This window comes from Thalassophryne amazonica, chromosome 2 (genome assembly GCF_902500255.1).
Source record: "Thalassophryne amazonica chromosome 2, fThaAma1.1, whole genome shotgun sequence".
Taxonomy (NCBI): Eukaryota; Metazoa; Chordata; class Actinopteri; order Batrachoidiformes; family Batrachoididae; genus Thalassophryne; species Thalassophryne amazonica.
In genome coordinates, this window is record NC_047104.1 from 142,610,590 (window position 1) to 142,624,247 (window position 13,658).

The window sequence follows — 13,658 nt, forward strand, 5'->3', positions numbered from 1 at the left end:
TGACCGTTGGGGTTTTTCTGTAATTATTGTATGGCCTTGCCTTACAATATAAAGCGCCTTGGGGCAACTGTTTGTTGTGATTTGGCGCTATATAAATAAAATTGATTTGATTTGATATATATAAAATAATTATTAATTTATTAAAATTATATCAATTTAGAATAATTATAAATAAATAATCCTCCACACAAGGTGCACGAGACAACCTGCAGCTGTAGATACTTTCTCTGTGATTCTGGGAGCAGAATGGTTAGATCAGCCAAATTCTGAGAGCAAATGCGTCATTGGGTATGAAATGATATGGCACAGGCTTTATTTTATATAGTGTGGCGTCAAGTGGGAAACGTGGGACACATTGGCACGACGAATTGCATGGCAGTGCGGGTATCAAATTTGTGCAGGTGTCAAGGTGCCTATATTCAGTGATTTGGAAATGTTCATGTATCCAGTCATCTTTAAATAAAACTGGCTGTGAAAGTACTTCTTGCTCTTTCAGCTGCTCCCGTTTTGGTCGTGTTACCACAGCAGATACAACCACATCTGCTTTGGTATTTGGCAGAAGTTTTACACTGATGCCCTTCCTGACACAACTCCAGATTTACTTGGAGAAACACACACAGCCGCTGGTCTTCTAAAGAGGTCTCCCATCCAAGTAATAACCAGGCCCACACTACGTACGTAGGCTGACACAGAGCAGATTGGCTGTGAAAGTAGCGATTTACCGCAAATTAATAAAGGTGTCATTTTTGACTCCTATCAACATACATGTGGACATCACACCTCCAGATATACTGCTGCTTTACAGACGTTTGTTCATGAAATACTCTCCATCCGCATGATCTGTTGGTGCTGTTAAAACTCCTCAATAAATCCTGTTCACAAGAGGCATCTGTGCTGCTAAATCCAAAATCTCACTTAAAAAAGTAGAAAACTTTGTGATTCTTAATGTGATTGTGTTTGTCAGTCAGCAGCTTGTTAAATCAGTCACTGTGCTTTGGCTCAATCAGGGTCACTAACTTGCGGTCCGTGGGCCACGTTTGACTTGGCCTTCTTCTCTGTAGACATGTTTAATCCGGGTGTCTGGAGTTAAACTTTGAAGAAAAAAATAGGTACGCATGCACTCTGAGATCCACAGGTGAGTACACAATTAATTAACTGGAATCTGGTGTCTGATTTTTTTTTTTTTTGCAACCAACTGACACTACATAACTAAGATGCTCTTCACGTTGAAGAATAAAATTTTATACTAGTTTTCATTAAATTTATTGCAGACGTCACGTGAAAGTGACTTTAAAGTCCACCACAGTCACACTAAAATGTACTTTGTGTTTAACACACAAAAAAAATGCAAAATCCTTTCCACATGGAGTGAAAGAAAGAAAGGTACATCTTTGCCAAAAAATACAAGTTAAAGAAATGAAGGAACTGAATTAATCTTTATCCTTTTCTTGTATCTGATTGAATATACATTTTTTTTTCCAATCTCAATATGTTTAGTCATGAGGTGTTTTGAGCTCATCAGACGAAACACACACACGGGAGGATGAGCCCCCCCATTGACATTTCATAACCCTGAAAACATTACTTTATCTTTTAAGTCAATTAGCAGGTCTGAGTCCTTGAAATTCCGTCCTTGAATTTCTGTCTGGTTTCATTAAATAAGAGACTTTTTCATTCTTTTATTCATTTTCTGACACTTATCCCGGGCCGGACAGCAACTGTCTACATGTATATTCATAGAAGTATGGGACTTTGGAAAGGTTTATCATGAAAACCAACCAAATGTAACTGCAGAGGCTTAATTATAATACATTTTTTGCACAATATGACCTCAGTTTTCCGTAAGTCAGAACCAAATTGTCAAGCTGCATTTTGCTACTATACATCAAACAATCCTTTATTACCGAGCCACTACAACAGTTGTACCGAAACGTTAATTTCTGCTTCTTTATTCAGAATGTTTCTACTTTTATTGCAGTTCATAAAAAGTTAAAAGTATATATATATATATATATATATATATATATATATATATATATATATATATAGCCTTCTAAGTATTATGTTAATTTAAAATCTATACCATATTTAAAACACTTTTTGATATCGTTATGCTATACACATATGCACTCATCTGCCATTTTATTAGATACACCTGTTCATAATTGCTTGTTAACACAAATAGCTAATCATCCAATCACATGGCAGCAACTCAATTTCAACTCAATTCAAATAATTTTATTTATATAGCGCCAAATCACAACAAAGCTGCCTCAACGCGCTTCACACAAGTAAGATCTAACCTTACCAACCCCTAGAGCAAGCACACAGGTGACAGTGGTAAGGGAAAAAAACTGCCTCTGATGATTTGAGGAAGAAACCTCAAGCAGACCAGACTCAAAGGGGTCTGCTTAAGCCATTCTCACAATTACAAGGTTTTTGCAAAGTTTTACAAAGGTGAAGAAACAACAAATAGAAAATCAAACAACATAAAGAAGATGAGAACTCAATCGCCGGACTGTGGCCACTGCCCACTGCTTCTAGTGGTTGGATGGGTTAAATGCAGAGGACAGATTTTATTGTATGTATGTATATACAGTGACAATAAAGGCTCTATTCATTCAATGCATTTAGGCACGTACACGTGGTGAAGACGCCTTGCTGAAGTTCAAACTGAGCATCACAATGGGGAAGAGATTTAAGTGACATTGAACGTGGCGTGCTACAGTAGTTGTAGCATGATAATATCGATACCAACGCTGAATAATAATAATAAAATAATAATTTGCACAAGAGCAGGTATAGGAGTTGGACTACCAGGTTTAATTCCCAGTCACGCAACCTGTCTGTGTCCTTGGACAAGACACTTCATCTGCACTGCCCCAGTCCATTCAGTTGTACATGGGTATTGGCCTTGCCTGGGGAAATACCCTGCAGTGGACTGGAATCCCATCCAGGGGGAGCATTGGGACCAGTGTGTGTCAGAGCCTATACTGGACTTATTTCTTCTCCCTCTCTGCTGGACACCAAGGTGTTGTAAATTTGGTTGAAATTAACAACAGAACCTAAGCACTTCTGCATATGGTACGGGTACGGACATATTTGTGCGTTCTGATTGGTCGGTAAGACACTCTCCGTATCTTTAAAACGAAGTTCACTGAAGATACAATGTACGGATGAATTTTGAAGCCTTGCCGGACCTTTAGCCACATATGGTACGGGTACGGACATATTTGCGCTTTCTGATTGGTCGGTAAGACACCCTCCGTATCTTTAGAACGGTGTTCACTGAAGATACGGACAATGTACGGATGAGTTTTGAAGCCTTGCCAGACCTGGTAAGACACACTCCGTATCTTTAGAACGGTCTCTGTAGATACGGGTCCGTACCCATAGCCACGGCCTATATTTTAAGCAAATTCAAATCAGGTTAGGTGCCAAGGCAGACCTCCTGACTGAGAACGAGCGATAAAAATTTTGCAGGAGATCCCAATCTGATTTATCAACATTTCTTCAACATTTGAGAGAGAGAGAGAGAGAAAAAAAAAAATCAAGTTTGTCCAAATAAATAAATAAATAATAATAAAATACCAAACAACATCAACTCAGAATGATGTGGCTGTGTCTTAGTTGTTTTAAGATTAAAATTGTAGAAATGCACTTAAAAAAAAAAAGAAGTATCAATCACGAGTGATTTGTGTCAAATGAACAAATATTAAAAGTGCGCATGCAAACATAATGTGCATTCATGATAAAAGAATCCGACTTGTAATAAAAAGCAAAGCATCCGCTGGATTGTTTATTATTATTGTTATTTATTTACTGTTTTCGAAGATGTGTGAAAATGAAGCCATAGTATTATTATTTTTTTAAGATGCCACCGACACGGCAGGTAGACTTTCCGTGGGCACCGGTGCCAATAATAACGGTCACTAAGTGTGTCTGTGGTTTAGCTCACACGGCCGCTGCACAGTAATAAGTTTTCTTTGTGTGGCAGCAGTGAGCTGACGTCAGGTCGGTTCCTTGAAGTGGAGCTGAATAAACCTTGAGAAGAGTCTCCTTCAATCCGCTGTTAGTAACTAACACACAGTCACACACCGAGACTCAATTACTGCCCACTTCTCTTCTTTATCATTCGTCCTCGACCTCTTCCACAACCAAAAAGCGACCGAGGGGGAAAAAAAAAAAAAAAAAGAGGTGAGAGGAACATCAGCACAAGTGTTTAGCGGAGCGTCAAACCACGTTGGACATAAGTAAAGTGTCGAAAGTAAAAAAAAAGGTAAGTGTTTTTTATTTATTTTTAATCTTCCTCCCCCCTCCACCTCCTCCTCTTCCAGCGATAGGGCCGGCTGGCTTCGACTTTGGTTGTTTTCCACGCTAACGTTTAATTCATTTGGTGTGTAGCCGCAATCCAACATTTAGTCATGCCCGTAAAGTTTCTTTTTATTCCGTAAAAGCGACTGTGTTTCTTCCGAGCGGCGACCCGATAGTGGGAATCGTCTTTGTGTGTCCCTCTCTGCTTCTCTTCCCCCCCCCTTCCATGTACAGCTCACTCCTCTTATATGATAACAACTTGTCTTTTTGAGTTTTTTTTTTTTTTAAACTTGCCTTGTCTTTTTGTTTGTTTGTTTTTTTTAATCGTCATGTTACGCGTTGGGTTTGTTGGTCGCGGCTCCGTTTATGTGCTGGATGCGAACACCGAGTAGTTGTAAGTATATATGACGCTCCGGACTGTCTTTGGTCCTTCGCTGTCCGCTTTAAATCCATCCACTTTAATAGTCCCACGACGCCAAAATAAAACAATTAACGACAAAAACATAAATATGCCCTTCGCTTGGTTGGGATCGGGCTGTGGTGTCGCCGTGTCCGTGGGCAGCCTACGGAGGTGCCGCTGCTCGTCGCGGTGGCTTCCTCAAACGGTTGCAGCAGGCTAGCAGCCGCTTGGCCCAGTTGTTGAAATTTATCCCTTTGTGTATATTACAATATCCTCCATTTTTTTCTGCCCCTTCCAAAACAACAAGCCTCTCGCCATCTTGGCTGTTTTTAAATTCGTCCCCCCAGCAGCAGCACCTTTCGCCTCTCACCCACACACGCTACTCGAAAGGAAATTGATCCACGTTGTGTGTGTGTGTGTGTGTGTGTGTGTGTGTGTGTGTGTGTGTGTGTGTGTGTGTGTGTGTGTGTGTGTGTGTATTTTTTTTTCTTCCCTTCTGCTTCTTGCAAGTTTTACCAAAGTTTTTAGACTTGTTAGAAAAAGCTGTCGGAGGGTGGCGAAGGAAAGAAATAAAGATGATTGTGATTTTGTCAGCGATGACGTGAAAAACGTTTTGCCCGCACACTTTGTTGTGTAGACATTTGCTTTGAAAAGCAAACAAAACGTGACGTAAGTCTTCTTATGTCAGAAGCGTGCTTTTTTTTTGGAGGGAGACATCTGCGATTTTTTTTTTTTCGTAAATCAGTTGTGTAGTTTGTTCTGAGTGTTTTGGTTGCTGTTATTTCAGTGTTGTTACTGTTTTGTTGCCGTATCTGACTGAAACTCACCTTTCAATCACTTTTAAAGCAGTGGTGTCATTGTTAACTGCTTGGTCACAATAATATGGCTGATTATTTGTTTTGTTTCATAAAGTTAAGTTATAGGATTTAAACCAAGGGTGATAAATTACTGGTCCAAGGGCCAGATCTGGTCCACAACACAAGGCCCACAAAGATGGCATGTTGTTTGAGTTGTGTTGCCTGCAGCGCAACCGGATAAAATAATTAGTTCACAAGTTGCCTTTTGAGTGCTGTGCATATACCTGTGTTTAATTATGGATACAAATGTATCCAAACATACTGAATATTAATTTTTTACCCTTTTACTTTGTAAGTAGTACATCTATAACTGCACAATCATTATGTCATCTGTATAAAACTATCATTGTCAGACTCTGGTAGGCGATACCGGGAATTTTGGTATTGATCCAATACCAAGTAAATACAGGCCCAGTATTGCTGATATCGATACCGATACAGATACTTTTTCATATTTAAGCTTCATAGATCCAAAGGATCCAAAACACGTAGGATAGAATTTCGCAAAAAAGTTATACGTGACAACAAAATACTTTATTATCACAATCAACATTTTTGTTTAAAAAAATATCACACAACACAACTTAAAACAAAATCTCCTGAGGTAGAGGGCTGACAAACCACAATACAAGGGTGCACTGCTCCGTGTTGTATGACACATCGCAACACTGCTCTTACAGACAGAGAGTAGAGTTTGAATCTGCTTGCGCAGCAGTCAGTGCGTGTGGGAGAGAAAAAAGCTTGAGTATCGATCTTTTTACACAAGCATTATTCAATATCAATACCAGTGTTGGTATCGATATTATCGATATTAGGATCGATCCGCCCACCTCTACTGGTTACATGAGAACTGTGTTTGGATACAAGCTAGACCTCACTGCACATGTGGAGTACCAGTTGGTAGCCATGACTGAAATGGTCCATACATTCTAGATGGTCCACAGATTTTAGATGTGCACTTGTTCAAAGGTATTTAAACATTAACACATTAGAGAGCTGCTTAAAGCCCTGCTTAAATGTGTTCATCACCGGCCCCCGTAGTTCGCCGTCACACTGCACTGATCGGCTGACAAAAGCATACAAGTAAGTTTATAAGGATCTATATCCTTATCCTGAACCTATATCTAATTAACACATTAAAAAAAAAAATTATTCATTATTTTTGTTCATCAAAAGACAAAACACTAGCACTAGGGATGCACCGATCCACAATTTTTCACTTCCGATCTGATCCCGATACCTGAATTTGGATATCTGCTGATACCGATACTTTTCCGATCCGATACAGAGCTCTTTTTCCTTTAATATTATTATATTATTATTGTTGTTGATGGATTTTCTTAAAAAGGAGACCTGAAAGTTGAGCTACAATTTGGCAGAAGGTGTATCTAAGATGAAAGCCTAGATTTACTGTTTTCGTGAAAGAATTAAGTACTTTTATTTTTTATAGATGTTTATAGTAGAGCCCGACCGATATATCGGCTGGCCGATATTATCGGCCGATATAAGCCCTTTTCAAAGTACTCACTATCGGCCAAAATTTTGCCGATAGAGTGCCGATAATTTCTCATAAACAGAAAAGTTACTGAAATAATGTTTGTGTCTGCAATGTAAAATGTCCTTGCACCGTTTGTCCAGTAGATGGAGCTCTGACTCCATTCAACTGAGAGCTGCTTAAAGCCCTGCTTAAATGTGTTCATCACCGGCCCCCGTAGTTCGCCGTCACACTGCACTGATCGGCTGACAAAAGCATACAAGTAAGTTTATAAGGATCTATATCCTTATCTTGAACCTATATCTAAGTTTCAAGAACAATAGGTACAAGATCAGATGTATTTCACAACTCTTTTTAAGGATATGTATTTGCTAATTTCACAAAGGTTTAATTCTTTATTGCATTTTTTGAACTTGAAAATTCTTCATCATCAATAAGAGGTCAAATCTTCAGCTTTTAGCTCATACCTTTTTCGTTAAGGGTCCAAAAAAGAACATTTTATTCATTTAAAAAAAAAATCGGCTGATTTATCGGCTATCCGCAAATCAGCCAATTTATCGATTATCTGCATTTTTTTCATCCAAATATCATTATCGGCATCGGCCTCAAAAAATCCATATCGGTCTGGCTCTAGTTTATAGCCTTATTTTATAGAGTTAAAGAGAAAAGACAGCACTCTCTCTCCCTGCCTGTCTCTCTGTCTCTTTCTCCCTCTGTCTCTCTCCCTTTCTTTCTCTGTGCCTGTCTCCCTCTCTCTATCCCTCTCTGTCTCTCTCTTGCTTGCTCTCTCTGTCTGTCTCTCGCTCGCTCTCTCTCTTTCTCTCTCTCACTCACTTTCTCCCTCCATCTCTCTTTTTCTCTCTCACTGTTTTCGTGCTGTGCAAACTTCGGACTTTTGGGAAATATGAAGCCTTTCAACTGTGAAATAAATATCATCAGTGACGCTCACGCACAAGATTTTAATGGAGACCCTTTTCCCTTCCAGCGGACAGAATCTCTGTTCGGGTTCTCCTCCTCGGCTGCATGCTGAGCTGGCGTTTACAGCCTCGGGACAGTGAAGCGGCTAACTTTTTAGCACACATTTTCAGCAACAATTCGTGATAAATGCAGCCTGTGTACTTCTTTAAATTTAATTAGGGAAAGTCTTTCACAAGATGATGACGTACCAATCCTTATCCTTGAAACCTTCCCCGAACTCCAGACCCAACTCTTGTTCCCAATTACAAATAGTGTTATTGACTGGATGATTGTCCATTGAAAGAACAAGATTATATGTCCACGATATAAGAGCTTTCATATGAGACATAAGTTCAAAGAGTTCAAACTCCCATGAGTCACACCCTGGAACAAGGAAGAGGTTCTGAGACTTATTGATAGCGGCTCTATTGCTAAAGCAAAAAGTAAAAGGGAGAGGGGACAACCTTAACGTGTACCATGTGTTTTTGTCTAGCTCTCCTGGGCCTAGACAGGTGAGCCAGGGTGACCAAAATGTACAAAGCTACAGTAGTTGTAGTCGCACTGAGTTCCTGCAAGAGGTTGGTGTTGTCCAAGCAGGTGAAGAGAAACAAACAGGCATTATACATGGCAAATCAGTACAAATTGGGGTCCTTTAGCGCAATTCTGGCTGAGATATTTTTTTCCCCTCCCCTCGTCCTTCTTCAGTGATCATATCAGCATTTTTGGCAGAGTTAGTCACTGTGCTCAGTCAACAAAAGCTAACACTGAATGATATTGGGGGGAGCTGTGGGAGGACTGATGATGATAAAACAGGTGTCTCTGACCAACAAAAAGGCAGAAGCATCAATGACCATTACAAAAAAACCCAAAACATAAAACTGGGATTCCAAACAAAAAGTGCGAGGTTTGCACGGCAAAAAATTGTATAGTGCAGCGGATCATGGCGAATATGCCTGTACAATCTAAATGCCATACCGGAAGTCCCCAGGGATTAACACATTTGACTGTGAACCTATCAAATACTATGTGTTACAATGTCTTGTCACAGTAAATTGACCTACTTAGCAATATGGTCCTGCCCCGTCTTTACAAAGATTAAAACATAAATCTTATTCATGACCTTACCCATGGGAAGTACCTTGGGGCAGCTTATGTTGTGATTTGGCACTATATAAATAAACTGAATTTAATTACTATATTTTACAAGCGTAGAGTGCAGGTTTTTCCCAAAAAATGTTAGATGTGCATGTATGTGAATTAACATGCTTTAACATAGACCATTCAAGTGGTTTGAGTTGCGATGTGTTATAGTAGCAACCTGGTGCACCCATCTTTACAAAGGGTAAAACAAGTACTTCATAAGCACAGAGTACAGGCTTTTCCCCCATACTGCAGATGTGCATTTACATGGATTAACCTATTTTAGCATGGACTGATCAAATACTTTGTGTTATGATGTGTTGTCGCAGTCATGTGACCGGTGCAGCAACCCAGTTCTACGATCTGTACAATGGACGGATCCTTTATGTTGAAGTATGGCAGCAAATCCCTGGCTGCTGCTTTGGACAGTACGGTACACATGAAAATGAAGCACTGCATCGGGTTTAAACTTATAAAACTATTGTTAAAAGACTATTTTGGTATCCACATTAATAATTCACAAATAGTTTGATACAAAGCCCTGACACTGATATTAAAATATGCAGTTAAAATAGTTAAAATGTTAATTAACACCACACTCGCAGAGGTAGAATTCAAATCAACAGCACCTCTTGTTTGAAATGTGAAATAATGGTCCAGTTTGGGCTGCCATACTTTAGTGTGCTAGTTGGTATAGCACCTTTATTAATCTCCTGGAACCATTGCTTTCTTCTTTTTGCCTCAGTTGTTTTCTCGGGATCAAGTAAAATGAGAGATCTTCCCTTTTGTTGATGGAATGGCCGCCTGCCCGAGAATGTATCGTTCATGTGTTGTTTCACAGTGTTTGCACGCAAAGATTAAACGGCACAATTATCATTGGTGATGATGAAGCAAAATACCATTTTGTAAATCACAGAAATGGAAGAAGAAGAAAATGCAGTACTTTCTGTTCTGTGCAGTATGAGTATATGGACAAACTCAGAAGATTTTGCACTACTGAAACTGACCGCCACTTCCGGAATAACACTCTGGACGGCACATTGCTTAATGCTCATGTGTCTCTTGCATAGCAACCTTACACATTGCTTTCTCATTAATGGTTTAGGATGAAGACAAATGCAAAATTTCACTTAAATGCATCAAACGTCTGGAATTTTGAACAATACTTGCAGATCCATAGCATGGCTTTGTGCACTTTTGGAAGTCTTGTGCAGTAGCAGAATACTGATATGGTAAAATTATGGATGCTTCCACTTTCCCATACTGTGCTGAACATCTTCGACAACTCTTATGCCTGGGAGACACACAAAGGACTTTTTTTTTTCAGATGTCGTGACCTGTAACGGTACCTGAAGGCCCGTGCAGGCGTCAGGTTCAGACATGTAATTCTGTACATTACTGAATGTTACATCTGTGTAAACGTGCCTGCTGGCGCCTGGCACTTAGCTCTGGTAGCTAACACAACCTTCTTTCACCCTACATACATGTTACCTTCTCTATGTGTCCTTTTATCACTTTTTCAGTTTCCTCTAAGGATGCATTGCTCTGTCATTGCAATACTGATACTTAGCACAGTGGATGGGAGCCATTTACACAAACATGTCCTCAGAGATCATTGATAATGTAAAAAATGTGTATCCAGAGTAAAATAACGTATATAGGACAGGAGAAGCTGGTCTTAGCCACCACAGCTCCGTGCTGCACATTTGCAGCAATGTATATTTATTTATTGCACTTGTTGGGTAATCTTTATTCCCACTTTATTTTGCTTCTCTTCTTTTGACCAGTCGTCTATCTGCATGAGTTTTTGTCACTCTGGCAGCTCTCCGCATTGTTTTAGAAATTGCCTGTAGGGCACCCGAGTGAATGGCCCCCCATAGGCAGTTGTTTTGCTGATGTGCTTTGGCTGCAGTTGTACCCACATGCACATCTCACCTGTTCACAATACATTATTTAATGTACGAGGTCTGTTAGAAAAGTATCCGACCTTATTATTTTTTTCAAAAACCATATGGATTTGAATCACATGTGATTACATCAGACATGCTTGAACCCTCATGGGCATGTGAGAGTTTTTTCACGCCTGTCGGTTACGTCATTTGCCTGTGGGCAGTCTTTGAGTGAGGAGTGGCCCACCCTCTCGTCGATTTTTCATTGTTTAGGAATGGCTCAGAGACTGCTGCTTTGTTTGATAAAAAATTTTTCATAACTGTAAGGCACAACTGAGTGGACACCGATAAATTCATCTGGTTTTCGGTAAAAATTTTAACGGCTGATGAGAGATTTTGGTGTGGTAGTGTCGCTTTAAGGACGGCCCACGGCGCCTGACGGCGATCTGTGCTTCGAGGCGGCAGCGTCTCGCCGTTTCAAGTTGAAAACTTCCACATTTCAGGCTCTGTTGACCCAGTAACAGAGAACAAAGAACTTTCAGAAGAAGTTGGCATGAGGAGTTTATTCAGACATTCCATTGTTAACGGACATTTTGTAATGAAAGAACGTGCGAGCAGAGTCACATGTCGGGCCAGACCCGAGCGCGGGGGGTCGCGACAGGAAAAACACCTCCGTTGGAAACCTTAACGGGCAAGTTGGAACATACCCAAGCTGTTAAACAATTTCTCAGTTACTCACTTGTTGAAAGCCATCAAAAGCCGCCTGAATTTTACAAATGGTTTTCAACACGGAGGCGTTTTTCCTGTTGTGGCACAGACGGGTGACGACTCGGCGAATTTGCGCGCACGTCTTTCATTACAAAATGTCCTTAAACAGTGGAATGTCCGCATAAAGTCCTCATGCTGGCCTCTTCTGAATCTTCTCTGTTCTCTCACGACGTCCTGGGTGAATTAAGCCTTAAATTAGGATGTTTTCAGGTTGAAACAGGCCGACGACGGTGCCTGGGAGCGCTGCGCGACGTCCCGCTCCGTGGGAAGTCCTTACACCGACAGAAACACCCCATAATCTCTCATCAGCCGTTAAACTTTTCACCGAAAACCAGCTAAATTTCTCGAATAGTGTCCACTCGGATATCCCTCACAGGTCCAGAAAAAATTTTGATAAAGCAACGCGCGCCGTCTCGAGCAGCGTGTGAAACAAAGGAATTCAGCCGAGAGGGCTGAACCACATCTCAGTCAAGGCCTGCCCACAGGGAAATGACGTCACCGACACGCATGAAAAAACTCACGCATGCGCACGAGGGTTCAAGCATGATTGGTGTAATCGCACATCATTCAAATCCATATAGTTAAAAAAATAAATAAAAGTGTCGGTTTCTTATCTTATAGACCTCGTAGCTTGCAAAAAAATTTGTTTTTTTCCCCCCCAATTTGAATTCAGGGATTGATTATTTTTTTGTATTTTTGGGGGGGTAATCCTTTGATTTCCAATCAAAGTTGCATAATATTAATTTATATAAAGTTATCATTTAGCAAGTGGTTCTGTGAAACACATTGGCCAAGAGCAACAGCAACCTGACCACTGACACCACAACAGCTGTTTTTAAACCTCACCCACATTGATGTGTTTACTAGGTAGCAGGATTTTAGATGCCATACTGAACCAGTTTTCATGAAGCTTGGTGGAAAGGGTTGTCCATGTGTCAGAAAATAAAACACAACGGTTTGGATTTGGGTAAAGAGACAGATTCAGGACATTTTAAAATACCAGAAACAAGATGGCAGTGGGGAAAGAGGTTTGATATGTCGTAGAGAAGTACGATCAAGCTTAGAGGCTTAATAGAGTTGTACCAGTTTGCTGCTGCATCCAGGCGTTGGATAATGTGGTTAAAGGGGCTGTTACATCTTGGCGGAGTAATGCACTTTATTGACTGTCTAGTTGTTATTGAATTTGATGTGTCAGTTCCCAATGGCAAAGTTCATTTTCTTTTAAAGTAATAAGAGTTTAAAACATGACAACAGCAAAGATGAAGTTTTCATTTTCCTGCTGAGTGTTCACATGGGAGCAACCTGGCTTATGTCCCACAGGTAATATAGATTTGAGAACCCTCATTTTTACAAATTTGCATAAAGCTGGGCATTAATACTATATTATTTAACTGGTTGGACACATATCGTGATGATTGGACCTCATCTTGATCTGTGATTATATCCCAAAATAATCCATTTAACGTGGCAATGATTTCAACTATATTTCCAAATGCTAACTCTTCCCATTCACAAAACTGGCAGCCAGAGTATATTTTTAGACGTGTACGTTTTCACATGTAGCACTTGTCTTTCTCACAAACAACTCACACTTCAAGTATTTGGGAGAAACATTGGTGTAACGTAGTTCCAGCTACCTATTACAGCTGAGATGGGACATAAATTTACCAGTTCATGAATCAATTTGAATACTTGTCTGAGGCTGCCAAATATTAGTGCTGCTAATCTACATAACATATCCTAATACACACACACGCACGCACACACACACGCACACACACACACACACACACACACACCACACACACACACACACACACACACACACACACACACAC

General features: G+C 40.2%; 1 protein-coding gene across 12 annotated transcripts in view; it reads left to right on the forward strand.

Moving 5' to 3' along the window:
- The first annotated feature begins 1,364 nt into the window (after positions 1 to 1,364).
- baz2ba (bromodomain adjacent to zinc finger domain, 2Ba) overlaps positions 1,365 to 13,658 on the forward strand; it is a 242,098-nt gene continuing 229,804 nt past the window's right edge. For 5 of the 12 annotated variants that reach the window (XM_034195305.1, XM_034195375.1, XM_034195319.1 and 2 more), the window contains exon 1: positions 3,943 to 4,279. The gene's annotated coding sequence lies outside the window, so the exon portion shown is untranslated. Of the gene's footprint in view, positions 1,384 to 3,941; positions 4,280 to 13,658 lie in introns of those variants that run through there. The other 7 variants (XM_034195285.1, XM_034195327.1, XM_034195311.1 and 4 more) reach the window with 3 other exon arrangements.